At 40.7% G+C, this 25,129-nt stretch overlaps 1 long non-coding RNA gene across 3 annotated transcripts; it reads left to right on the top strand.

The window, feature by feature from the left end:
• The first annotated feature begins 233 nt into the window (after positions 1-233).
• LOC135457862 (uncharacterized) lies at positions 234-8,235 on the top strand. 3 transcript variants are annotated; one of them, XR_010442786.1, is made up of 5 exons: positions 234-312; positions 2,278-3,076; positions 4,848-4,952; positions 5,814-6,443; positions 7,219-8,235. It is a non-coding gene; the product is annotated as an uncharacterized LOC135457862 (long non-coding RNA). The 3 variants fall into 3 exon arrangements; XR_010442784.1 differs by having other exon boundaries at positions 5,814-8,235; XR_010442785.1 differs by lacking the exon at positions 4,848-4,952 and having other exon boundaries at positions 5,814-8,235.
• Positions 8,236-25,129: the final 16,894 nt, after the last annotated feature.

Raw genomic sequence — 25,129 nt, 5'->3', positions numbered from 1 at the left:
CTATTAGAAGATTTTGTTGAGCATCAGTCCCAAATTTTATTTAGTCCAGTTCAAGTTTCTCAGGCATTATTCTGTAGGGAGATAGAGTATAAGAAAGGCAGTATATTTTTACCTCTAAAAGTTGCAGCTGGGCTAGTTATTAAAGATTAGGAGCAGGCCTGACTTTAACAGACCACAGCTGTAGCCAATAAGAAGAAGAGTGCTATAAAAGAGTGGGTTGGTTTGTTGAGGGGAAGTTAGAATCTGTTAGCTACTGCATGAAGAGGGAGGATGTAGTGCTTGGAGGAAATACCCATGAGAAACATCAAGGAGGTACAAAACTCTTGCAATAAGGAGACAATAATATGGAAGCCCTACAATGTAATGACAACATTATTCCATCTGCAATATGCATGAGGACAGTTTATTTTCTTCCTTTCTGCAAAGATATTTTTTAAATATTTGAGATTATAGCTATATCTCCTGATTAGTCACTGTGCCATATTAATCTACCTCCTTCATTCTTTGCCCACAAATTCTGTTTTCCTCATTTTTCTGATGTTTGGCTCTAAAATTTGATCTACCCTGTCCATGTTTGTCTTGATGTGCAATATCCCACATGGATGTGATATTTCCTTAGAGGCGCTATTTACTACTGGCTCTAACGAATGAAATGTTAAATAGGATCTACCTGCTTCTTATTTATGTATCTCACTAAAAATCTTTTTCCTAAGAGGTCACTGATTCTTTTCCTATCTTGATTTTGTGTTATCCATTATTCCAATGCACAAATAGTCTTTTCAACTTCTTCCTGTTTAGCAGCCTCCTACTTTTCAAGAACATATTCTGAATTTATTGATACCTACTCAAAAGTATAGGACCTTCCCAACTGAATTCATCTTCAGATTTAATAGAAAACTCCAATTCCCACCTCCATCACTTTTAATTAAAATATTGAATGGACCCACAACAAAGATTCATGGAACTCTACTCAGTGTGAAACTTGCCAGTTTGGCAGTTAAGTATTGATAGCTGCTCTCTAATGACCAAAGTAATTTTATTTTAGACAAATTGTCAGAGTCTGGCCATTATAGGAAGAATTATTAAGCAAAAATATTGAGTAAGATACAAGCCCAAAGTTTTAATGATATGGGAAGAAAGTTTTAGCAAGGAGCATGAGATTTTACTTATAATGTTCTGTAATTCTCTTTTTAACACCCTAAGGTGTATTATTTGCCTCACAGTTAATACATAGCATTTTGAAATACAATGTCTGAAATGCCATTAAGTAAGTTTAATTTTTATGCATTGGTGCATGCTAACCAGATATTTTTGACTATTGGCCTTTTCTTTGGGAAGTGCAAATTTGCTGAGAACAATGGCCAGTGGCTCTCCAGTTGCTCTCCTCTCTGTCACACATGTCCCCCTGCACCCCAGACTTCAGCTCTGACCAGTCATTTGGAAGGCTGCAATAAGTTTATGCAGTAGGAATGTAATGTTTTATAGAGAGTGATTTCTACATGGCCACAATCATTACCCAGCTCTCTAACTCCTATGGGAATCTCTCTGCCTTGTTGGTTTGACAAACTGAAGGATGCAAAATGAATGGACCAAAAAATGGTCGACATAGAAAAGCACGAGTGAAAGTGTTTCAGTGCCAGCTGAGGACATTCAGCCCAGAAGGTTCTGCTTTCCTCAGGGTCCAAAGTGGAGTGCTCAGTGCCCCTCTCCTCCCCAGTGTAACAGCCCACTCTGAACCTCACAACTTTATGCTCGGAAAATGCTCACAGGGAAATACAACTCAGACAAATGTGGTTTTTTTAAGCATGTTTTATACCTCTTCTGTGAGGTTTTTGTCCCTCCTAGGAGAGAGTATGGCTGAACAAAATTGATCAGGATTCAGCTTAATCTACCCAACTTCTCCTTCCTTTCATTCATATGGCTTCCTTTGCTGCAGCTTCCTGACAGCTAGATATCCTTTTTTTAAGGCTATCTGTCTGGCACTACTCGTCCCAGACAAGTCCTGTTGCTCCCACTAACAGATGGGAACTGAGATAATTATCTGGAATGGATTTAGGTGGTGCAATGCTGAAACTTCCAAGGCTCTTGCAAGGTGCCTGAATCTCAGGAATTTGTTGCCCAAAAATGCCTGAGCATTGGGTCGGGAAGTCAAGCATCTCCAAATAAGACTGACAATAATTCATTACACTAAACAGTGTGTCTTAGGAGCTACCTAAGACAGCTATTAGGAAATGCTAAAATTAATGGTTTAGATAAACTCCAACTTTCTTTCTCCAGGCTCATAGTAAGGACACAAAGTCCCTCCAAGGTATCTATGTCAGAAAAGCATTTTGTATCTGGAGTTTCAAGAGACAATCTCACAGATAAGACAAGGGAGACATGGACTTTACATCCTCCTCAACAAAGGGACCTTGGTGGTTCAGGATGAATGCCTGATAGAGAAGGACTGGACTGCAGTAGCTTGGGAAACTTAGCAATTGAAATCTGAACTTCTGAGGGCTTGCCTAAAAGGTTTTAGGCTCACACTCTTAGACTAATATTGAGGATAAAAGAACCTTGTGCAAGTGTCAGTGGCACTGATGTGACTTTGGTGTTTCTGGGTGTATGTGAGTTGCCCAATGCTACACAGTGCAACCAGAATGGATTGAAGGGAGTGTTGTAAGGCCAGCAAGAGTCCACCACCCTGACTGAGGTCTGTTACACCAGAAAGAGCTGTTTTTCTGGGCAGATTGTAGGAGCAGTGACACACCCAGCACACGTATCAGCACTGAAACAGGCAGGGTCCTGGGCTGCGGCACCAAGCTGTGCACCAGAGATGGAGAGAATGAAGAATTTCACCGGTCTCATTTAATAAGATTGCTCTCTGTTAATGGGGTTGGTTTGCTTCCAGATGCTTTCAAATGTAAGACTAATTAACTAAATAACAAAAGGTGCATACGTGGAACATAAAGGTGAATAATATCAGCATGGTTCATGTAGCACTAAATAATGTGAACACAGCATCCACAATGCATGGCTTAACACTGGCTGAAGATAGGAGCACCTCTGAAAACTCATGTTGCTGATCTATCTCCAGGTAATTCCCCTCCTTAATTATCAATATAAAGTACAGTGGGATGAAAGTACTTCTCATGTCCAAATAGATTCTTGGTGGCTAGATGAAGGTTAAAACTCCTGTTGGCTAATTGCCTCAATTTAATGCTGTTAGCAGATGCATTTATAGTTTTTAAACCCCTTTTATTATGTCTAAGTAATTGCATCAATTTGGCAGCCATCTACTTAATTTTAAACAGCTTTAACAGAATGCCTACAGTTGAAAACAATTCTTGTCAATGCTTACATAAATTGACTCATTTTAACTGCTTTTTTTGTATAAGGGGGCAATTTGAACAATTACTCTGCATGGAAAACAGCTTTTGTCACTGCTAAATTGAGCTACTTAAACTGTTATTTACATGTGTTGTAAAATTTTATTTACTGCCAAAGGAATGTTCCTGCAATTGAATTTTCATTGTGATTCTTAGATTTTGTTTAGAGCGAAATAGTTAATTTATTGGCTTCCATTATGTGCTCATAGCTGGAAAAAAAGTGATCATAACCTGACTTATTAAAGTAAAATTCATCTCCATCCAGCATTACTTAGGTTAAAAAAAACCACCTTTATTCACTTCCAGTATTAAAAGGACTTTTATTGAAAGATGAGAGTCACTGATTGAGTTTTCATCATCTTCCATCTCAAAGCCCAGCTTCTCTCAGAATTTTGCAGCTGTTTCTATTACACAGCATATCCTTATATGCCAAAGTAACTGTAGATGCAGCAGCTAACCCCAGAAAAGATGCAAAATGTCCACTGCTGGTTAGCAACTAGCTGGTCCATCAGACAGCCCCAGCACTGCTGACATCAGTTATGTCACTGATGTCTCCCAGTTTCATGAATTGAAGCAGTTGTCAGAAGTGCCAGCTTTGGTGAGTTTAGGCTTATTTGACCAGATAAAGATGAGACACAAGCTGTGTTTCCTGCTCTGCCCTTTCAGCCTGCTTTATGGCTTGGTAGAGAGCTCACCTGAGATGAATGGTTTGGCCTCTGACCATTTGCAAAGGCCTGTGACGGGAGGACTCAGCTGGTGTAACTCACAGAGGGGCTGTACACGTGGGCTTGCCTGCATTAGGAATGATGAGCATTTGTCTGATGAGCAGTTATTTTTGTCTGACCTCAGGGCTGCTGGTGAATTGATAATTCACAAAGTGAAAGGTCTTAATGAAGAGAGGGACTGCAGTGGCTGTTTGACATTTTAAAATACCAACCAGCCTCCACTGCAGCAATGCAGAATGATCACACTTGGCTGAGTGGAGCTGGGATTTCCTGGGCATTTCAGCAGCCTCACCCCCACTATAACAAGGACTTCATTGCTTTTTCTGGATGATGATGGGATTAAAGTTTTGTGTGCCTTGGGCTAGTGGGTGAATTTAGTGGGAAATCTCTAGTTCCCCTTCAATTTGATTTCTCTGATGATTCTTCAGATTATTCTACCTCCATCCTCTGTGTCACACCCTGTCTCTCAACTTTTCCTCAGTTCTAGACGAGCATTACCCCTTAACCCTGGCTGTAAGCCCACCCAGCACACACATACTCCACCTCCTCTGCTTCTGGCTGGCAGTTCCTTGGTTTCTTTCTTGCAGACCTGCAGGCTGATCAGGGTTTCTGATCACACACACAATGTTTTCACTCATATTATAGGTGCAGCTTGTGGAGGGTATTGTCAAGGTCTTTCATCCTCATCTTCTTGAGGCTGCTGTCTCAGGATTCCACTGCAAATTAACTACAGATCTCTGTTTTTTTTCTTCAGTGCTGCGGTATGAATGATTCTCTTGTGCTAATGGCAGAACTGCCGCAGGCAGAAGAATCTGTTGTGTTTACTCAACAGCAGTGGCAGCAAATAGCTATTATTCTGGTCAATTTTAGTTCCTTTAATGCCACTATTCCTTTTGCTTCCAGAATCCCAAATGTTTTTTTTATTTTGGTTCCAAGAACTTCTTTGACCATCTTTTGATTTCTATTTTTGTTGTTGAATTTGCAGCTGTGGCATCAGGAAAGTCAGATGCCATCTCTTCCTTGCAGTTTAAATGGCTGCACCTTTTTCCCCATCATGTGCCTACACAGACTCACTAGTAGATATTGAGAGACAGGTGGTTATATATACAACAATCTAATGACTTGCTTGGCACATCTGGGCATTTTCAAATGAGTCATCATTATATAAGTGGGTTGTTTTTCTGTTAAATATGTTTGCTAAGAGATCAGACCTCTTTACTGTATTACTATTAATTAAAAAAAATGTTCTCTTTATAGTCAACCACAAAAGCCACCCTCCACCAAAGAGGGAAGCTATTTGGAGTAGTAAACCAGTGCATTAATTCTGAGTCCTTAAAATATATTACAGTTTTAGACTTCTTCCTAATTTGCTTAAATTCTGATGGATATGAGGGGATATTTCCCATACATCACAAATCTGATGTCCAGCTGCATATAATGTGCAGATTCCCAGTGCAGCATGCATACAGATCCTCTAAAAATAGGATATCATCCTGTAATTCAAAGACTGAACCATGATATCCCTGAACAAGCAGGGGTGTCTGGGTGCTCTTTACAAGAGCCCCTTTGGAGTGCTTAGTTTTGTAGCTTAACACTATGGGAGTATTTCTTTGTCTTGTATGATTAGATCCAATGTACATAAGACCCTTGAGGTGTTTTTATTATGAGATGCTGTGGTTATTTAAAATCTTTAAATCTTTTGTGGCTACTATATTTGTAGCAGGTGCACCATTTTCAATCTTGGCAACTGAGCATGGAGCCCTCGTCAGAGTCATGAGGCTGCACTGCAAAAACTGCAGAGAGCTGAGAGATGGGAAATGAAGGACTTTGATTATTGAATGGTTTTTCTGCAAGCATTTGACTTTGGAGCATCTATATTTGAAAGCCACTTTAGTCAAACAGGTAATCTAAGAATATATGGGAAAATTCAGATAGACACTGAAAAGCCCAAAGTACAGGGCAAAAAAGTTACAGGAATAGAAGTCCTCCCTATGTCCTTTTCATAGTATCCTTAAATGGCAAATTTTTTGCATCTGCATGAATGGATTTTAATTAAACGTATTCATAAATAGAATACTGAGATGACACATTTTGTTGCAAATACAATCTATCAGCAAACAGCATCTGGAAGATATGGTGCTCTGTCAGCTAAAGCAGATAAAGGAAGCCTGAGCCCACCTCTGTTCTCTGAAAATGATCCTCATGGACCCTTATTTCTCAGAGTTACAATGCAAGATTGATCTCTGATCATAGAGCCACCCTCATTGTTTCCAGTAACAAATTTATGATACCCACCCCATGTGAAAACTGCTCCAAGAGATCATCCATCTATGAGCATCCAACAGCAGAGGTAGGAAGCCTATTCTCCCTTCTTTGCCCACTAGAAATATCTTCATGGCAAATAAAAGAAGATGCAGATCTATGCCAACAAAAAGACCAATGCAGGCATCTGTTGTGGGCCTACTTGCATTTTAACATCATGGGCACCTGTTAAAGCACAGGGTAATTTTGAACAATAAATTTGAACAAAAGAAGGACAGGCTGTGTGCCAGTACCATCACTGACTGCCACACTGTGCACACACAGCCACCTGCCACATATGATGGGGTTGTTTTAAGCTGTGCCAAAAGCAACTTGTTTTCAATATTTATTTTAATATTCTTTCATGCAATAATTTCCTTTTACTGACTACTTTAAATTGTCTCCAAAATATAGAGCCAAGACTGAGGGTCATTAATTCTGAAGCACAAATACTTCAGTGAGATTTTTCCTCAGTTTGCGTATCTGAGACAAAGTCAGTCCACATATCAATGGCTGCAGATACTCACCTTGGTGCCTGGTGTGATCAGAAGTGCACATTATCAAAACAAGTCTTGCAAACTGGGGTCTCTGCACCCTACTGCCCTGCAATGATAGCACACCACAAATGCATGAGTGTGGGAGAAGGGAAGAAAGGCATAAACATGGATCCAGCTGGAATCTGGCAGGGTTTTGTCACAAATACTAAGAAAGCACTTGTAACATAAGGGTTTCAGGGCTTACTTTGGTAATAAAATAGCTGCAGCTTTTGGTAGGTGTGCTTAATTAGCACAAGGTGACACAAGCAATATGTATATATTTTCCAGGAGACATCTAAGCACACCAACTGTTATACTAAATCTGAGAGGAAGTTGCCTAGACTCAGTGTTGCACTCCTGCATTAAGAAAAAACAAGGCCTTTTTTGGAATCTGACTACTTTTCAGCAGTTCCTTTCTTCCCAAGACAGTGAGTTTACTCAGTATCAGTGCTCACCTCTTCTTAAAAACAGTTGCTCTCTCCTAAGCCCTTTCAGATTTTATTCAGCTGCCCAACTTTTTGGAATTCATTTCTTAAAAAAAAAAAATGGAATAACAAAAATTAATTTTTGTAAACTCAAATACACCATATATCCAGACCATGAAAAGATTGCCATGTGTTTTTGGGAACATGCACAGACTAATAAAAGCCAAAGCCAAATCCATAGAGAAGGGATGGGAGATCCCATGTTGTTGTCAGTGTCAGGAGAGATGAAACATAATCCCTAAGACTGGCATGTATTTTAATGAAGAGCAGTTCTTAACAATTAAAATGCTTGACTCCTAGTCCTTTATTAGTCTTTTGTTATCCACGTGGAGTGCTCATTACTTGTAACATTACCTTGTTTCTTAAATAATTTCAGCTTCTCTGCCTCAGAACATATTCTTAAACAAAAAAAAAAAAAAAACCAAAAAAAGCAAAACTGGGAACACTGAGAACACAGGGCACATGAGAGTGATTATGTGTGGTTGTCTCCATCCTTGAAGTCTGGTACAGTGCAACTTAGTGCTAGAGTAAAATGCAAGAGTCTGTGCTGTAACTTTGATATGCATCACTGCTTAGGCCCTGCATTGCAGAGCTACTGACCACATGAAAATGCTGAACTCAGCTACAAATCCAGTATTTACAAAAACTCAGCTGCAGAATGCAAGAATGCATGCTTATTCCTAGATATCTAGGCATATCCTTGGGGAAATGGTATTTTTTTTATATCCTTTGTTCATCTGGTGAGATGCCAATTAAGCTTCTGGTTCCTATTAGCAATTGCTGAGTGGCATATGTGGTGTTTCTCACAGAAAACATTGCATCAAATACAGCCTGAACAGAGTGATTCTTTTCCACAAATTTTACATTCCACCAGAAGCCACAGATTTGCAATCATATATTTCTGTTGTCTTTCATTAATGGCACAAAAAATGCGTAGTGGAACAAAACTTTCTCTGGGCATTAACAGAAGGGTGCAGCACAGATGGGCTGGAGGGGTTGAAGGAGTTCAGTCCAATGATGACATTAACATAATCAGAGGCACATCAGTTTCTTAATGTTTACAAAACTGCACAACTTCCATGCAGGGAGCTGTCACTTCCATGACAGAGATGGAGAACCCCCACACGGGGAACCTTAGCTGGATTCCACCCTACCAAACTAAGCTCATCTTAAAGTCAGGCAACTGTCCTTTTATACACAGTGCAAGCTGTCCAGGAAACATGCCCAACTGCTTTAAATGCACAACAGACAGGACAAGACAGCTCTGAACACCTCCAGAGAGCAATTTAGGGAGCCTAAATTAGGAGTTTGCTTCTCTCAACTTCCCAGGGTATGCAGGGACTCAAAGGGCCGCTTGTGCCTGCTCAGCTGAGCAGGCTGCCAGCCTGAGCTGACCAATAGCCAGCACTCAGCACAGGCTCTCAGCCCTGCCCGTGCCATCTGAAGCACAGCAGTGCTGCTCCGGTCTCCCTGCACAGCAGCCTGCTCCCCAGGGACCCTGCCAAGCAAGAGCAAGCCCTGAATCTGGGCTGTCCAAGCCTGGAATGGGTGCTGCTCTCCAGCTCCCTGGTACAGAGAGGGTAGCCATGGGTCAGAGGAGAAGGGATTCATGTGGGAACACCCCTCCATTTCCCTTCTCAGTCCAGACCACTATAAACCTGGGAAACATAAGATTTGTACTGGGAGAATGGTAGCTTGAGAAAATCTGATTTTTACCTAGAGGATCATGCTCTTATTAGAAGATGGCAAAGCCATGTGATATCTTTGGGTTATTTCTACATTTGTCATGCAGGCATCAGATGCATAAACAATCCTGTGGGTGGGTAGGACTGACTGGCAAGCAGAAGCATCAATTACTCTTTCACATCTCCTTGTTTCTGCCTGATAGTTTGATAATATTTCTCAACATGCAACATAAATTCATTAGGTGTATATTTGCAGTATCTGGGACTCTGTGTCTAAATAATTTCTTTCTTTGTCTCTGCTTTGATTCAGCAAGATCAATAAGGGCAAACAAATCTAAGGACAATTGAGAAACTTAGCTTTACAATCAACAGTAGGTGAGGCAAAGGCCCCCTCTTGCAGGACTCTAGATTTTACTATATCAGCAGCTATTATAAAAGGAGTGAGTGGAGACACACTTTTCCTATTCTGAAAACTGTGATTCTACTACTGATGTGATTATCCCAATAAATGGGCACAAAACAGGAAACCAATACTATTCCTAGACTTCCATAGCACTGTGTTCTTCCCTTTACCATAGAGTAGAAAGCAATTCAGCTCTTTCAGAGGCTATATTGGCTTTGTTTTCTTTTTTTCACACTGCCACAGAAAAATGTCAAGTTTTAGCAGAAGATGCTCTCTGTTTAACTTGTAGCTATAATGTTTCTCTGGAAATATTTCCTGAATGCAACAGAGCATTTGACTTGGCCTTTTAGAAGCTCCAGTGAATATGAAATTGAAAAAAAGCCACCGATTAAGCCAACAGTCACTTTCTTAAGATTACTGCTGTTAAAGAGAGAAAAAAAATCCAGCTGTGATTATCACAGAGGAGCACAGATGGATAACTAGCCACTGCTTAAAAAGCAAAGATACAAAATAAAATTTTCTGGGGAAATCTTCAGCATCGGGTGAAAAGGAATCTGGTTGCTTTTCACAGGAAAGTCAGTGTATTTTAATTTGGGGGGATTATATCCATATCTATCGATTGATCAATTGATAGATGGATGTTTAGAAGTCTACAGAATGGCAAAAACTTACCAGAGAACCTGCCTGACTTATCTAATGATATAAAAGTGCATTTATAACTTTAATAACTACTTTATTATTATAATAAGATCAAAGAACTTCATTTATCCTTGTAGTTCTGTAATGGTATTAGTTTACATAATTAATGGAAAACCTGTGAACTTTGATGTATACATTTTTGAAATCAGATTTCTCCCTTTTTATAACATTAACTTAGTGTTGCTGACTCCTCAAAGAAGTCAGAAAAGTTACTTACAGAATTTTAAAATATAATATCATGTCTGTTGTTACTGACATTAGCAGTTAATCTCATCCAAAATTAACAGTGGTATATATGGTATTTTCTGTATTGAAGCTCAAGTTTTTTGAAACCTGGAAGGTTCAAGTCCTATCTTCTAATCTTAATTGTTCTATAAAATATTAAATTATATTAATTAATTGTAAAGAGCAGCTTAGCTCAACAGCTACAGACTGATGTACTGATTAAAGAAAAAGAGGGCATGATGATACTTTAATAAAAGTCAAAATTCCAGCAGTATTTTGGACAATGACATACTGGCTGATTTTATATCATAGTCTGAGTACTGGATATACCCAACATGAGAATTGTTTTTTCTTCCTAGCTAATTAGCTGTGAAAGACAGGAAACATATTTTTATATACATGGAAGGCTAACTGAAGATGTTTCCCAGATGGAAGCTTCTCAAATTCCCTGATGTCTCTTAGTTACTGGCAACATGTCCATTTTCCATTTTAGAAAAATTTCATGTCTTCCCACTCGCAGCAAAGAACTGATCTCATTTTGACACAGATTATTAAAGATGTCGTGGATGAAATCCTGGCTTTATTGAAGTCAGCAGACATTTTGCCAGTGATTTAAGCAGAGTCAGGATATTACCTGGCTGTCTATAATGCCTGGAGCTTTACAGTAAAACTACAGTTGTTCATTCTCCCACTAGAGATAAATCTGCTGCCCAACTCAACAGTGCAGGCCTTTGAACCATACAGTAGTTTTGAGACAAAGCCTCCCATGACAGGAGACCTACAGGTTATTAAGGGCCCTCACACAACACACCATTATTTTGTGGAACTTAACCTTATGAGGCTTTCCTGAACTTACAGAAATAGCTGAAAAATTAAAGAGTTAGTTAAAACATAATAATTTCAGTTAAAGGTGAAAAGGCAAGAAGATTCTAAGCTTTCAGGTTGTGGGTTACAAAGAATATTTTCAAGTGTTATTTGATCACATTATAATGGTATGTTTGTGATATGGTTCCCATTATTATTCCTAAAAATATATTTTTGACTCTTACCCTCATGAAAGCATAAGGAGATAGAAAAGCTCTTGGTCTGTAGGGGAAATCATCAAGTAGAGGCAGTTGGAAAATGGTTGACTGAAGCAACATGAAAAATTACTCCGAAGACAGCCAGGATCTCATCACAGTCTACAACTTCCTTATGGGGGGAAGAGAAGAAGCAGGCACTGATCTCTTCTTTGAGGTGATCAGTGGCAGGACCTGAGGGAATGGCCTGAAGCTGTGTCAGGGAGGTTCAGGTAGGATGTCAGAAAAAGGTTCTTCACCCAGAGGGTGTTTGGGCACTGAACAGGCTCCCCAGGGCAGCGGTCACAGCACCAGCCTGACAGAGCTCAGGAAGTGTTTGGGCAACACTCTCAGGCACAGGGTGTGACCCCTGGGAATGGTGCTGTGCAGGGCAGGAGTTGGACTGGATGATCCTTGTTGGGCCCTTTCAACTCAGCATGTTCTGCTATTTTATGATTCTTCAGTCTCTTAATGGAGACTGAATATCTCCAGGAACATCCTTAGGAAAAACTTGCTGAGACACTGAGAGCAGTGTCTTGTTAACACCTGTGAACACGGCTCAGGGTGCCTACTTTGCTCAGCCTCACACAGGCAGATAACAGAGTGCTGATGTCATCTTGCAGTATAAGGACAAAAGCCTGCTTGGACTGGTCACAGGATGCATTAATCAGCACTGGAACGGCTGTTCAGCCCAGCTAGCATCGTACATGTTCCATGGCCACAGTGACTGTGCTGTGTCTCAGAAGCTGCTGCTGCACATGAACAGATAAATCACCCCATCTGTGCAGGCAGACAGTTGTTGCTGTGCCATATGTTCAAAGACTCTGGCAGGATTTTACTGTGCATGCCATCTAACCAGCCTGTGCACATACAGTACCTCTCTGGGATGATGGAGACATCTCCAGGAGTATTGCTCCCATGTCCTCCAAGATCCTGAATCTAGTCTATTCAGAGAATTTGCAGCTCTCCAAGGTAGAAAGCTGAATTTTAAAAAAGCAATGGAATTCAACAGAAAAAAGAATCTTTGTCCAACTCCTTACATAGTTTTATCATGATACAATAAGCAGAAGGAAGGTTGTAGCTTGAATACATCAGTGATTGTAGTCTGAAAGCTCTCCAAGGTAGAAAGCTGAATTTTAAAAAAGCAATAGAATTCAACAGAAAAAGGAATCTTTGTCCAACTCCTTACATAGTTTTATCATGATACAATAAGCAGAAGGAAGGTTGTAGCTTGAATACATCAGTGACTGTAGTCTGCAAAATTGCAATAAGGAAGATACGCAACACTTTTATTTGCATTTACCCAACATGTGCTAGAGATACTCTAAATTACAGCTTTGTCTGAAATGGCATGAGCACAAACAGTACTGATCCTTCCCAAATCTGTGGGATTTTTCATCCTGTTGCACCTGAAGTGCCACCAGGGACTACCTGGTACTTTATGAAGTCTGTCTGACAATCAGTGACATAGTACACCAAACGTGTGTGTCTCTGTCACACTGCAAATAAAGTCACTCTATTGAAAGCTGTTCCCTTTCTTTGGGTACTGCATGATACTAGTTCGTGTTGCAAGGCATAACTTCGTTTTATAGAGATATTCGCTAAAAGCCACCATTCTAAGATTATGTATTTAAAAAAAAAAAATCTAGTGTTTTCAAGGAACAGGGAAGAACTAAGAAAGTCCCTTCTTTCCCTGCATTTATCCAGTTCAGTTAAGATAGGAAAAGACTTTCCATGGAGTAAAGAGCATTCAATATTTCTCAGTAGCTCCCAAACTATGGGGTGATGGTTGCTGTTCTTTTCAGTGAAGAGGCAGCATTTCAGCAAACTTACTGCTCTGACCAATAACGAACACAGCATTCACTCATTCACACAGCCAAGCATACTCCAGGAAAGCCTACAGGAAAGGAAAAAAGAAATAAAGAAAGCAGCCCCAAATCTTACCAGTGATTTATGTTGGTTTAAATAGATTTATCTTGTTGCAATCCCTTGAATTCAGCTCAGGGTCTGTCACAGTCATAAAGACAATGGAAAATATCACTATTGCTCTCAGGGGAGAATGATGAAGGTACATCAGCTGGTGGCAAGTAGAACATGAGAATGGTTCTGGATAACCAATATATCTTTCTGCCACTTAACCATCCTAGCCTTCAAATAGATAGCTGTAGTATCCATCCTGAGTGCTTGCTCCATTATCAAAAGCAAGATGAAGTTTGTTTTGAGCAACTACTGTGTTCTGACACCAATATGTCTATATCTCCAAATATCTTAGTTTATTTTTCCTCTCCTGAAAGAAGAATGGGGAGCACATTGCATTGCTTACTGGTTTTGGCATAGTACATTTCTGAGGTCCATTTCCTCAAATTAAGTTTCACATTATAATATATAATAATATACAGTAATATCTTAAATATTTAGCTTGTAAAATAGATTAGAAAAGAAAATCAAGTAATTGTGCTTCATTACTCTCTAACTGCAAAAGAATATACAGAGTTTTCTTTAATTCACAGTCTCTACATGTAACTTCAGCTAAATTAAACTAGTGGTAAAAAACATATTTTTAGTACATACATATCTCCCTGTCACCCCAAAGCTACCAATTTCAGCAATATCTAGGCCAGTTTAATAAACACAGAAAGACACAAATATCTCCAGGTGGCTAAGAGAAGAAATTTCTCCCAGAGACAGAAAGGAGTTCTTCGCTATATCAACTCCAAGTCATATGTATGTTAAAAGCATCATCAATTGTTGCAAAAGAGACTGAATCAAGATTAGCAACCTGTGCAGCTAATACAAAAGCCAGTCCATCACCCTTAAACCCTTCCCAATCAAGAACAATGCTCTAAGGAGTCAAGGAGCTGTTAGGTTTCCCAATGTCCTGTTTCAAAAGATGACAATGTAAGCAGGAAAGGGATGCCTTGACATCTGAAAGTGGCTTTAAAAATAGCTTTATATCATAAGAGGAAATCTTTAAAAATAGATTTATTTCATAATAAGATCTCATATCTCTTAATGTGAAAGTAAAAAAATAAAGCTTATTTGCTAAACACAAGGCAGAAGACACATTTGCAAAATACAAAGCCACAAATGTGCAGAAATTAAAGTAAATGAGCATTTATCTATAATAGGTTTCCCATGCTTCAGTAAAGGAATTTAGTAAGGTATCTAATGCTGATGGCTTTTTACCAAACATTTTGCTGGGAAAAGCTTAAACTTCTGACCAAAGCTCATTAACACATTATATCATATATTTAAATAAAAAGTGTATCAGCTATCATACAATATAGCCATGTGTACACATGTGTGTGTGTGTTACATACATATCTTGTACAAATATTCTGCTATTTTTGATTGAGAGCGGATACAACAGTGAACCAACTACTTTACAACAACCTTCAGGGTGAGCTGCTTCTGGCTTTGAGGAACAAGGAGGCAACAGTGTTTTTGCTCAGTTCTCCTCCATTTCCCTTCCTTTCCCTTCATTCTGGTCATATACAGACCTTGTATATCAATATCTTCAGAGAAATCCATCTCACTTCATCAAGAAGGTTGCCTCTTGCCGGCTGCCTCCCTCTCAGGCAGTAGCTGATAGTTCCATTCCCAGAAGGAAGGAAAAAGACCTAGGATTAATTACTCTCTAGCTAAGTGCAGAAAACAGATTTTCCATTACACATTTATCATATCAGAACATTCCAAAAATTCTAATATCTTGCACTTTAAATGGAAAGCCAGGGACTTTTTTCTAAGAAGCCAGAATTTAATTTCAGATGCACCAGAGCAGAGACAGTAGGTGAGGGACTGTAAGAAGGAAGATGGAAGTAAAGAAAGGTATAACTGCATTATTTCTCAGCTGAGTTTAGGTGCAATATAGCAGGACAAAAATGAGAGCTTTACTCAAGTTTTGCCCAAGTGGATCTCCTAGCTCTTTGTAAAAGTCCCAGCAGAATTGAGTCTTGTGTGTAATCTACAGCCAGAGCACTATTTTCATTGGAAGTAGCAGGAATCCTCCTGCTGATCAGCATAGACTTGGGCTACCACCTCAGCAGCCCAGCTCTGCCTCACAGCTTCTGCCAGGGAAGCCTGTCAGGCAGAGGTTAACCAAGGAGGCAATAAACCAGCTCACTCCTAGCTCAGCAGCTCACAGATTGCTAACCAACGCAGCACCAGGCAGGGCTGCAGCTGCAGTGCAGGGCTGCAGCCCATCCAGCACCCGTGCTCTGAGGAGATCACTCTGGCACAGAGGTGGCATGAGGAGATGGGCTAAGGAGCTTCCTCAGCTGCAACAGCTCCACTGCCATCCAAACCACCTCAGTGGTGGCTAAGAGGCCAGCAAGGTGCAGCCCCATGTACTCCAGCAGCAATGGAGTGGCATGGGAGGAGCGGGAGGCAGCAGTAAGTGAAGTAGACAAATGAGCATCATTAGGGAGCAGCACAAAAAAAAGAAGCCAGATGAAAGGGATGCGGGAAACAGCCACATAAATCTTCACCCCCTTTGTGTATCACATTAATTTGCATGGTTGTTATTTTTGTGAGGATTTTTCTTTTCCTGAGGAGTAATCTGTCAGTTTTCATTAGCCCCTGGACCGGGAAGCCTCAGTCAGCAATGATGACCTCCAACTCTCCTCCCCAAAAGATGCCATTCCCACTCCACGTTTCACACAGCATGTTTTGGATTGTTTGGTAGTGCAGATTGGCTGCACTTGATGTAAAATAAGGGACTTGAGCCTCCCTGTATCTCTGACTCCACTGACTTCACTGATTTATACTAGCTCAGCATCAGGCATTAAATTTTATTGCACTGAAAACTAATGGCAAAAATTTTACAGTGCCCATTAAAATCCTCTGTTTAAGACTTAAAGTGCAGCAATTAAGGGTCATTAAAAATATCCACAAAGATTATTAATACCTTTTGTTCTGTGCAATGTGAAAATATCTCTTGCTGTTCCCTCATATTTCATCTAATTTTAAAGACATTGATTTATTAGTTTACAGCTCAAGTAAATTGAGAAATTCTGATGCTCAGATTTCTTACATGTGACTTTGGAGTCTCATTTCTCAAATATATTGCACAGTTATTTTGACAGTTATGCCAGATTTAATTAGCAATCAGTTTCCCAACAGTTTGACTACTGCAGCATTATTTTGTTTGTGTTTTCCTCTTTTATGCTTAGTACAACATAGACTGAGCTACAACTTTCAACTTTATTTTGGTAAGGCAGTGTGGCAGCTTGGCTTTCTTTTCAATAAAAATCAATTAATAAACACCAGTCAGAAAATTAGTAGAAAAACAAAGTTCTTGTGAATATTAATCACTCCCTTCAATAAAACTTGCCTTGTTTCTCAATTCTTTTAATTTTTTGGTTTTTGTTTATAGACGTCTATAAACCCATTCACAAAATATTTCCAGAAGATCATATAAAGGAAAAAAGTGCTTCAGTGACTTTACTATAATGTGATTTCAAAGAAATACTCCAAGCAATGAAATTGCAAATTTGTATGGGATTAATTGCTAATCTCTTTAGCAATATCTTTAAAATCTAAGTCATAAGGGTATTCCATTCTCTTTCTGCATTCCTACATTTCCAAAGCACAGGATTTTCAGAGAGAATGGTTGGTGCTAGCATGATAGATTTTTCTGAGTAGTCTTTATTAAATTTTGCTTTCTTGAAGCACTAAAGGTATCATTCTACCCCCACTTACAGGCCATTCAGCTCTGATTTTTGTGTAATTGATGCAAATGAAGCATGTAATAGTGTTTTGTCACATGCATGAAAAACAGATTTAAGACTTCCTAGTTAATGGAGAAATGAGAATGAAGAGAATTTGAGGACTTAAAGAAGGTTAAGAAGACATTAGATGATTTCATTCTTCCACTGATCAAAATTCCTTCCAATTCCTCTTCTGCCTCCAAGCCTGAACAGGTCCTGCGCCTGGGAAAGAATAAACCCAGGTTATAGGTACTGGCTGGGGAACAGCCTGCTGGAAAGCAACTCTGCAGAGAGGGATCTGGAGGTTCTGTCGGACAACAAGCTGCCAATGCCACAGCAGTGTCCTTGTAGCCAGGGTGGCCCATGGAATCCCACGGTGCCTTGGAAAGAGCTTTGACAGACACCAAGGGAGGCAATCCTGCCTCCTTACTCAACCCTGGTGCGGCCACAGTGTTCAAGCCTGGGCTTTTTGGGACAAGAGAAATGGAGCCCCTGCAGTGGGTCCAGCAGAGAGAAACAAAGATAATTAAGGGACTGGGGCATGTCTAAGGGAGCTGGGCCTGTTCAGCCTCTAGAAGAGAGAGCTGAGAGGTGGCCTCATCAAATGCCTATAAATATCTGAAGGGAGGGTGCCAAGAGAATGGAGCCAGGCTCTTCTCAGTAGTGCTGAGCAACAGGACAAGAGGCAATGGGCAGAAACTGATGCATAGAAAGTTCCACTTTACTATGAGTAAGAACTACTTTACTGTGTAGGTGACCAAACACCAGAAAAGGCTACCCAGAGAGGCTGCGGAGTCTCCCTCACAGGAGATATTCAAGAAGTGTCCAAACACAATCTCATGCAATGTGCTCTGGGATGACACTGCTTGATCAGGGAGGTTGGACCAGATGATCCACTGTGGTCCCTTCCAACCTGAGCCATGCTGTGTGATATGCTAACTTAACTTTTCACAGATAAAATACCTTTACTTTCTAGAGCATGCAGCAAACAGACCAAGGGGATTAGCAGCAATAGGAATAGTATGTAGAATAAGTTATGTGTATTTGCTGATGGTCATGGGCAAAACATAAAGCACTTCTGGCTTATGAAGTCGTCACTATATTAACTAAAATAGTATCTTCAAACAGGTATTTTATGTTCTATCCACTTTTTTTTTTTCACTCAGTGCATTCACAAAAGAGCTGCTAACCCAAAAGGTTGAAACTCACAGCTAATAACATTTCAGAAGTTCAGTACAGGTTGGGTCATAAACACGGAAAAAAATCTCAGAGTGCAGAGAAGGCTGTGCAAAGCCAAATAAACAGGGTCTGAGGTGACAAAAAAGTTAAAAGGCTCACTGCCTGGAATATCTGGCTTCCTCACAAGCAAAACTAACAAAATCAAACTCTCAAGTCCTGGAAATAGAGGACAGCCCTCCAGAGAATTTTATATGAAGAGCATATATTCTCTTCCATTTCATTTCATGGGAGACTTGCTTTACAGTGACAGTAATTCATCTTTCTCAAAGATGATGCAATTTCTCAAGGCAAATGAAACTTACTTTCTGACCAACCCATTTCTCCACTCCTCAGGAGGTCCTCAAGAAAACCAGTGGAGTTTTCTGTATAGCACAAGGGGATAAATCATCTGATAAATAGGTGCATGATAAAAATTTTTTCCTTCACTCAGCATGGAAGCTGAGGTTATAGAAACATGAAAGTTGTCTTAATGTGGCAGTTGTCAGATTAACAGTCCAACCAAGGGTGCTCAGGGCATTTTCCAGCTGCTGCATACCAAGAAAATGGGCAGAGTTATAGTTTGGGAGCTGAACTCTGGGAGCTGAGGAATGATCCAAGATGGCACATGCCGAAGGCTGTCAGATGTGGAGTGGTATTACAGGCTCTTAATTCATCTGATCTGAAAGCTGAATTGAGTGGCACGGTGTATAATAAATATCAAAATTAACATGCACTATCTTGATAGATTCTTTCTGAAGCACTTAAAGACCTCCATGCACCGTAAATACACCAAAATTGCTTACAGATAATCCACATTAATTTCTACGGAAGAGAGGCTGTGTAGGGCTCTTTCTTCCTGGTGACTGATGACCTCTCCTTCCAAATATCTGGTTCATTTTGACCTTAATCAAGTAGGCAGGCAGCCAACTGCATGTACAACTACATGTAAAGTACATGGATGTACACTTTTATATCCCATCAAAGTTGTTGCATGTGTGTTTGGGGTTGTGAATGGATTAAGACCTAGGGTGTGGCTTTAGATTAAAGGTTTAAAAACAAAGCTAAAGCCTAAGCCTTCAAAATACAGTTTACTTCTTTCTACGGACTGAAAAGGTGTGACTATTTTCCTAAAAGTCTAATTTTAGCTATTTTTTGAAAAATGCGCTTACATATTGTCCAAGATATGTCAAGAAATACTCCTTGTCTATGTCTGATATACATTCAACCACTTCATGCACTAATACATACATATATATATATATACACATTTCTATGCTGGGTTATGAATTATAGAGGCATCAGATCACCTCTTTCTCAGCCAGAAAGTTGCATTTCTGGATACAGAAGCAGCAGCTTACTCTGTGAGATCTACTCATCCATAGAGTTTCTGTGTTCCTATGTGAGCAGAAAGGGGAAGCTGACAAAGTGTATCTCACCACTAGACTTCACCCCACCTGCCAAAAATAAAAAAGGACACCTATTTGGGTGTTTTAAAATACTCTATATAAGTCCTACTGCTACCAACTTTGGGAACTAAAAAAAAAAGATGAAGGAAGGTACAAGATGCTGCATAAATGGTCTTGACTACTTTAGGATCTACTCCTGTCTCTTTTTCAGACTAGAGGACAACTTCATCATAGCATATAAGCAGGATAACTTTGCTTAAATAATGTTACCAATATTACAAGGAACGGGCTGTTTGGAAACATGGGAGATCTTTTATTCTTGGGTTTTTGCAACACTGTTCTTGGTCCAATGATACCCCCAAATCAAGTGACATGCTGCAAATTTGTATTTCTTGTCCTTTAATTGGCAAATAACTTTAAATACCAGCAGTGCACATGCCTGGTTTTACATTGAGGGATGGATTAGGGAAATACATTGACTTGCTTTCCACTAGAGTGAAAATACTTTCCCTGAAATCTATAGATAACAATAAGCAAAGAGTCAGGCAATGCTTCTTAACAAATCTACTCACTTCAAGTGCACTTATCTACAAATAACTTACCCTGACAAAGAGTACTGCCTACATAGATGCATCATGGTGCTTCAGTTTTTGAAACTCAAAGGTAGACAAGCTACCCTCCTTGGGGACCATTTTGCAAAATTATATGCACTAGGTGCAATCTGGTCCAACTCAGACAAAAAACAGAAGCATTTTCTAAATGACTACCTTTGAGTCCCAGGAACAAATTGCCTCTATTAGCAAGGATTAGGTGTCCAAAGATTACAGCGAAATCACTTGCCTATTTCTTCAATGCAGTGGAGCTTTGACTCCGTCACAGGATGTGCTGGAATCATACAAAGCCCATGAAAAATAGACCCATCCAGTGCAGCAGCTCTCAAACCAAAATATTAAAAGGCTGCACACCTTGTCCACACTATCATGGCCTTGGAGAGATATTGGGAAAATCTATACAAAGATGGCTAACCTTTCTCAGTATTTTATTTCAGTGCAAATCCAAATACTTCTGCTGGCTGACAGTCACCTCCAGAGGGACCAAGGCCACCAGTGAATCCCAGCAGCAGCTGGACAAAGTCTGTTCATGGGATGTCACAGGACTGCCTGTCCACTCTATTAAAAGCTGTGCTTCTTCAAAATTTCTCAGACAGAATAAATGATCCCATCCTTCATCAGAATGAATGCATTTCCAGGCACCTGCAAGGAGGATTACCTAATCATGTCACAAAGACACTGCCACCCAAGTGATCATGGAGAAACTGTACAGCAGGGCAGTAGTCTTCCTTACCCTGCTCCCTCCTTTCCAAGTGGAGAGCAGAGACTCACAGATGGCTGCCATGAGCTGCACATCTCCTGTCCTTTTTCCTTTCCAAGCCATCAGGCCTGCAAGGCTCAGGAAGCACTGAGCCTTGAGGAGGGTGCTGGCCAACCCCCTCAGCTGCCACAGGACTATGGCAGCATCAGCTTTCTGCCCTTCCCCAGGAGTTGGTGAAGACCTGCTCAGCAGCCACACCTGAAAAGGCAAGAGAGACAGTATTCCAGGGCCAGAAAATACAACCACACAGGTAGAGAAAAGGTTGGGATAAGTGAGGGGCTTGGACACTGTTCAAACATGCAGCACTCAAGGGCTGCCACTGTCTGCTGCTTGGCTCCGCCGAGCTCTTTGCAGAACTGGGGTCTGGTGAAAGGACTACCCCTGATGGTAGCACACCACAAACTCATGTTTTCTCACACTGCCCATACAACTTGGACTGCATTTCCGCTTCAGCTTTTCTTTTTAGCCCAGTTCCAGATTGCCTTTTCTTCTTGGGGTCCTGTATGTGATGATGCAACGAAGACAGTGTCCTCAAGAAATGGGATATGATGTTTTCTTTCAAGATGATTTTAGCACTAAGAAGACTCTCTGGATTCCACCCATTTTACCAGGAAGCAAAGTGTAGAAAGAATGGAAATAAACAGCAGCTCCTGAAAAGGGTTAAAGCCAGGATGGATAACTGCCAGGTCACTTGTCTGAGTTGCAGGAGAAAATGCCTGTCCTGGCAGGGGGCCAACTGAGAAAGGCAGAGCTTGCTGCTGTTGAGGGTAACACCATTGCCAGTGTGCCACAAGTAATCTGGAAAGGCTTCTGCTTAAAGCTGGAAACAACAGAATCCAGTCAGCAGTCTGTCATGGAGTCCTTGTATCTGCTGAGGGAACAGAGTATGACTCCTCACAGATCTTCCACTTCTTCTGCAGTGGAGGAAAACAAAAGTAGCTTACCCTGTCCCATGCCCTGAGACTTTTAGATGACTGTATCTTCTGAGAGTCTGTGTTCTTTTAATTTACTAGTGATGGGTAGTCCATGATGACGTGAACCGTTTGATTTCCATAGCGCAACATCATCTCTTGCCAGGAATACAATTTGATCATATCACATTTGATGTCACATGATGTTTGTTCTTATTCATTGCTCCACAGATCTTAAAACCATCCTTCTCCAGAAGTAAAGAGGATGTAAGGACACCTCACACTTGATTTCAACACCTTGCCCTCCACCAACCACTCTGTGCTGTTGACCTCTGGCTCTAGACTGGATTCACAAGCACCCCCCATAAAAGAGTATGTCTGTTTCTTAGGTCCCAAGCATAACCATATAATGAAGACATACTATGGCTCTGGTTAGTGTGCCCTGGGATTTTTGAAGGCAAATGTACAAATGTGTCCTGCTCTTTGAGGGCATTTGAGTAAGACAAATCCATAGCAACAAATGCTGCACAGGTATACTGTACAGATGGGTACTTACTGACTCCAAGGCATGAACTGGCCTGGAAACCACAGTGCGGAAAACAGCCAGAAGCCCTTCTCCCAAACCCCACTCCCTTACAGGCTTCCAAGTGAAGACATTGTGGTCTGGGTTAGGCAGGGTTTGCTGTGCTGGCCCTTGCAGGATCACAGTGCGTGTGACACTGACCAGGCTGGGGCACAGCCAGAGGCAGAAGAGGCTTGTTGGGGACATGAGCCAAAACCACAGTCTGTTCTGTTTCACAAACTTGAAAAGTTTGAGGTCACTATACACAATTCTTGTATTTGTTCCATCATCTGCTCGAAAGTCTTGTGACAGCTGCTATGTACACCCTGTCCTAAAGCAAGAACAGAGGCTTTCATTTTAACATGCCGCTCAGGTGACTGAAAAAACAGCATCTTACAAAATAGCTTATTCAGGAACAAATTATGTATGTGTCACTGCTCTCTGCAATAAACGTAGAAGTTTTATAGTGCATTTTTTAAAAACTTGACTTTGGGGTGTTTTTTTTAATATCATTTAACTAAAATTTTATGTTCATGATTTCCTCCAACAATACACAATGCAAATGGAGAAAAAATATGGGGGAAATTACATTGCTAGCAGGAAACAAAAACTCATAAATAAAATGTGCTGGAAGTAAAACAGATGGTTGGCACCTGGTGGTCCTTTATAACCCTGGGTGACAGTTAGAACTATTCCTACACTTGGAGAAGGAAATAAAGGAAGTGAAACTTGTCTGTATCACTATTACTCTTGCGCTGCTTTAGGGTTCTTGACATTGTAGGGTGTGGGATTTCTAGCTGTGCCTAAACTGAAGGTCAGTCCTTGCTCCTCAGCTGTCCACATCCCCAACACTGCTCTTTTCCCAGAGCCTGGACGATGTTGTTCATGTAGATCAGATAGCAGCACCACACATGCTGGGTGGGCACAGTAGGGTACTCACCCCCTCCCAGGCAGAGCCAGAGCACAACAGCAGCCTCTGCTGCTCTGTCTTGCAGTCAGTTCACCTTCTCAGTGCTGAGAAGCAGGAAGCAGCGTGCTCACTCCTTGTCTCTGCTTCTGAAACACCGAGTGAGGATCCATGCAAGGCACTGCATTATGTGCTGCTGCCTGAGCAAGGGGACACACTCCCTGCACAGAGGTTCCCTGGCTGACATGTTTGTGACCTCTCCAAACAATTCTGGTGCAATGATGTCTCCAGCGGTCTTGATCTCTGTAACCCTTCCCAGCAATACAATCTCAGAAATAAGATGCCACAGCTGTCAGTCATCAACAATTCATCTTTCCCACAAAGCTATTGGATGTGACAGTAAACACTCACCTTCAGCTAAGCTCATTCTGAAAAATTACTTGAAGGCAAATTGTTGAAAAACAGACAGACTGTTGCAAATGGGAACAGTGAGACCAGTGCCTGTGCTGATTTGCCTAAGGTATGGATACAAGGTCACACAGTAGGAGAAATGAGGAAAAAAATCAGCATATGGTGCATAATGGGATAATTTTAGTTAAAAAATTGCTATTTTTCACCTCTTATTCCCAAAGATTCATTTGGCTAATCTGGAACCTGACCTCCTCCCTCCATGGGCTGTTCTTAGGTTGCACTGGTACTTGACGGCACCACGCAGAGGAAGATTACCTCATTGGTCACCTCCCAAGGAAATTCTGCACTGAGCAAAGCAAGGGAAGGATAGGAGGCAGCACTGCTTTTATACCAACTGCAATAACCTGCAAAAGTTGTGTCCACTCCAAAAACATTCTGCAGGAAGGGGTGAGAGAAGGGGCTCAGATTAAGGAGTGATTAGTGAGGGGGAGTTCTTATGCCAGAAGCATGGCTTTCCATGCCAGGATGATTTTTCTGAAGGATGAGGCACTACTGCCAAATAAGTGTAACAGGGAGGATACTGAGACCACTCATGCAGAAGTAGCTCTTCTCATGTGTTGTATGCATAGTGAGTACAATTCCAGTGTATTTTACAAGGGCTCTACTAGTTCAAAAGTCCAAGAGCAACAAGAGTACTTGAAATTCACCACCTTTGCCACCAAGTGTTGTTTTTTCATCATACAAATTGTCAGTAGACGGATTACACATCAGGTTTTGGAAGGTCATATGCACCATTGCCTTTCGGAAGCATCCGCCACTTATTTATGTACTGAGCACTCAGCACTTAGCCAAATTATTTTCATGTTATCACAGAACAAGGAGCCCCTGTAGCCACAGGGTGAGACCACAGATATTATCAGCAAGTGCTGTAACGTTTACCATGTCTGTAGTAGCATTCCTATAACACTCAAGAAAGATTCTATCAAGTCTGTGCTGTACATTCTTAGCAGCTTTTGAGAGCCACCAGCCTAAAAGCATTCTCAAGCAGAAGTGACAAAAAAGTTGCTATTTCTGTAGTTCATGTACTTAAGTGCAAGAACTGCATACATGACTTACAGCCCTTTCAACACTACAGCAATCGATCAACTAC

This window comes from Zonotrichia leucophrys, chromosome 1A (assembly GCF_028769735.1).
Source record: "Zonotrichia leucophrys gambelii isolate GWCS_2022_RI chromosome 1A, RI_Zleu_2.0, whole genome shotgun sequence".
NCBI classification, from domain to species: Eukaryota; Metazoa; Chordata; class Aves; order Passeriformes; family Passerellidae; genus Zonotrichia; species Zonotrichia leucophrys.
This window is presented reverse-complemented; position numbering and strand designations above follow the sequence as displayed.